Raw genomic sequence first — 4096 nt, forward strand, 5'->3', positions numbered from 1 at the left:
TATATAAAACTAATCTTGTTGCTTATCCAAAATTCTGCTAATTTCAAGGTAAAATATAAAGTTCTAAAACAAAATGGTGCTAAGGCATTGAGAACATTTTGGTTATTACAATCCATTAAGTAAGAAAGAAAATTCTTGTGGTAAACTGCATGGTCATAGTGCAAATTAAGAAGAGTTTCAAAAGTCTTTGAAAAGTTTAAAGTAACTAAAGTCATGTTGTTGTGTCAAACTATTCATGTCTGCCTATTTGCTCAAATTGTTAAAAATTAAATATGCAGTTATATTTATAAATATTCTTAAAGCCCAAATTGAACTAAGCAGGATGAAAAAGTCAGTTATGCTTGTGTTTTAAAACCTGGTAGTCAGTTATGCTTTTAAATTAATAATTTTCATAACTTAAAGAAAAGAAGTTTTTAGCTTCCCGTAAGGGAAAAAGAGAACATTCCTTGCATAAACTATTATGGTTTCAATTTTATTTAACTTGAGTGTAATCTCCCATAGTTAATTTATAAACTAAATTAACATATGTACAAAATCTTTACAGTAATGAAAATTGTAAGTTCACATTGGTGAAATTAGGCTAAAGGAAAAAGATTGTAGATATGCTCTCTTAAATAAAGAGTAAATTTCTTTCATTGGTAATTGTAATTTAGTAAGTTTATTTAAACATGAGGTGTCTAGTCAATGCGGTTATAGTCAATTATAAAGAGTTTGTGAAACATCTTCCAAACTGAAAATGTTTAAATAGTTCTAGTTGTAGAAGTCATTGTTAACTAAAGAAACTTAGATTGGTATTGGTAGCAGAAATAACTTCATGATAATAAACCTGTCTGAAGGCCACTGCAAAATACACATTTAAGTAAATGGTAATAAAAGGTTGTCTTGATTCTATTGGAAATATTCTGTTTTCATTCTAACAATGAAAAATAATATTTTTCCTCTATTACTAAAGTGAAGTACCTACTGTTATCTTCATAGTAAAATTGTGTAAGTAGATGGTCATTTGATATATGTATTGCGTTAAGTTGTTTAAAATATATAAAACAAGGAATAGACTTTAACATTGTCAAACTCTTGTGCATTCGAACCAGGCCTTGTATACATTACAGGTGGCCTCTCCATGTGAGTTGTTGGCTGGGCTGGTCACTGACCCCTCAATTGAAAATATGTGCTATATCAGTCTCTGGTTCTGCTCCTGAAGTTGATGGAAACTATATTGCAGTTTCAAGCTCCTGCAGCCAATAATGACTCGGTACAGCCAAGTGTACAGTGGATATCGCTTCCAGACTGGCACTGTTCCATGGTGCCAGAGAGCGCTATGCACCAGGCTAGTAGAATACTGGAAAATCTCTGGAATACTGGAAGGATGCTGCAACTTGCTCACTGCATTGAAGAACATGCTAAGTGGAGCCATGATACCAGGAGACTGTAAGTAAACTTAAACAATTGGCATTATGGCCTGCTCTCATGGAGAGATAACATGTAAAGTATTACAAACCTGAAACTCAAAACTAATAATGGCAACTCTGAATCCTTATGCATTAAGTAATACATTAGTTAATATTAAGTGCTGTACCTTTATCCTGTACTAAATATATGCCTAATAATTGTAATGTTATCTTTTCTATTTTGGATCAAGTGCAGAAGTATATTAGACATGTTAAATTCCTGGTAAAATCATTTTCTAAACAGTTAATAACATGTCTATAGAATAAGGTGGCAGTCTCAGCCAGTCTCAGTTAGCAAAAGTGAGGCTTGCTTGCTGATGGTGAGTCACCTATTGAACAAGTCAAAATTGCTAGAAATTGTACAATGAAAACCAAGGTGTAAAAATCTTTATTCTGTAGTTCTGATCACTCCCACAGGTGAAAACTAAGAGTATTTCCAAATTAGTGTTCTAATCCTGAGTGAAGCCAGTTGCCCAAGGAGTACCAGTTCACCAGGAGCATCTGACAGAGCGAATGAGTGTCAATCATTGAACAGCTTGGAATGTGTCTTCAGACAAAGCTAAGTGTCTGTTGCAATTTCTCTCTAAAGATGGATAACTTAAAAAAGAATATATATGCTGTTCCCACCAGCTTTTAAGGAATGCCATCTTTATAGGTACCTAACCTTGTCTACCTCTGTAATCCAATGTGTCCTCTTTTAAAAACAGGTATTCCAAAATTTTAATTAAGTTTGTTTCTTTCAGAGTGAACATCTTATTAACCATATGAAAACTTCATCCAACTTTGTACAGAATGCCAGATCCATCTTCCTCCAGTTAGAATAAATTAAAGAGTTTTACACCTTATTAGGCAATGACTACAGCCCATGGCCAGCAGGAAGCAGTTACAGAAAAGAGATCCGTCTCCCTTCAGCACCCCTTTTAAATTAAAGGTGTAAACTCTTTAAGAGTAAAATAAAGGTAATAGATGGATCTGGAACCTCACTGGAAATCCACGTGAGTGCCAGTGGCAGCAGAATAACTGCAGGAGGCCCCTGCCCAAGATTCTGCTGTCCAGAATGAAAAGCTCTAAACTTCTAAAAACGGTCCTGGATGCTGTACTAAAGACTGATAAATAATCAATCAAAACAACAAACAGCCATCCACCTCATAGCTCCAACAATAATTATGCCAAAGCTTAGCAAGTTAATCTTTGGCAGAAAGGGGGGAATGATGTGGGCTATGGGTGGAAGGCTCTTTGTCTCTTCAGAGATAACTAAGTTGTTTGACTTGTGGGTGTGAAACAGTAAGAGGCTGCAGTACTGCTCTTAGGGACCAGCAGGCTCCAGTCCCAGGAAATGTTTAACAAAGCAAGGGCTATAAACTTTAAGTATTTAGGGGAAATGCAAAAACCAAGGCTTATCTAAAATGTCTGGAGTCCTTGCTAAAAGCTTACCTAAGATGTGAAAGAGATATATGCTAATTGAAGCCTATTGAGAACTGAAACAAAGGGACCATTTGGCCTTTCCTCTCTGTATAAAAGACGTTTGAAAATCTTGTTCGGGGCTCGGGATTCAAACTGAAAGCTCCCGAGTCCGGCCGGCCGTCAATAAACCATTTTTCCTTCTCAAAATCATTCCTGAGTCCTGGCCTCTCTATACTAAAATAATTGAACTTCTCTTAAATTCCACAACAGGTTATGGCAGGATATATAATAAGCCAAGATTTTGGAGAAGAGTCACATAGCCAGATGATGGTGCCCAGTTATTTGTTCATGCAAGCATTGGTGAAATTGTTACTGTAAGAACATACAATGGTCATACTAATGAGAGTGAAGTGGTGCCTTACAGTGGCCTTGAATGGGATTTTACTAATGACTGTTCACTTGTTTGGTTGAAAATCTTCATTGGTAAAATATCTATTTAAGCCCTTTTCCCATTTTAAGTTGTATTTTTAAATTTTTTCTTATTTCGATGAAAGTGTTATTTATGTATTCTTGATAAAATCCTTTATCAGATGTAATTTCTCCCATTCTATAAGATGTCTTTTCAATTTCCTGATAATTCCCTTTGAATAAAAAATGTTTTTTAATTCTGACAAAGTCCATTTTATCTATTTTTGATTTTTGGTGTTCATGCTTTGGGAATCATTCCTATGAAATCACTGCCAAATCCAAGGTCATGAAAGGTTTCCCTATGTTTTCTTCCAGTGAGTTCAGAATTTAGCTCTAACGTTTAGATCCTTGAAATAATTCAAGATCATATTTGTTTACGGTGTATAAAGAGAACTGTGGATTTCTGATTTTCCCTAAAACCATTTGTTAAAGGGAGAATTGTTTTCCTATTTTATATACCTTGGTCCCTTGTCCACAGTCAGCAACCCTGAATGTGTGTGTTAATTCCTGGATGCTCAGTTCTTTTCCCTTAGTTTATAAGTGTATCACTTGGCCATAACTACATTCTTTTGATAGTTTGGCTTGTAGAAAATTTTGAAATGAAGAAGTGTCATTTCCTTTTTTTCTAGTGCAAAATTGTTTTGACTGTTCCAGGATATTTGATTTCCATATATTTTGAGAATAAGTTTTCCTGTTACTGAAAAAAATGCTGCTAATTTCAATAGGTTTTACATCATGTATACTTCTTTTGGAGTATTATTGATGTCTTAACAATA

The sequence above is a fragment of the Dasypus novemcinctus genome, chromosome 2 (genome assembly GCF_030445035.2).
Source record: "Dasypus novemcinctus isolate mDasNov1 chromosome 2, mDasNov1.1.hap2, whole genome shotgun sequence".
Classification (NCBI taxonomy): domain Eukaryota; kingdom Metazoa; phylum Chordata; class Mammalia; order Cingulata; family Dasypodidae; genus Dasypus; species Dasypus novemcinctus.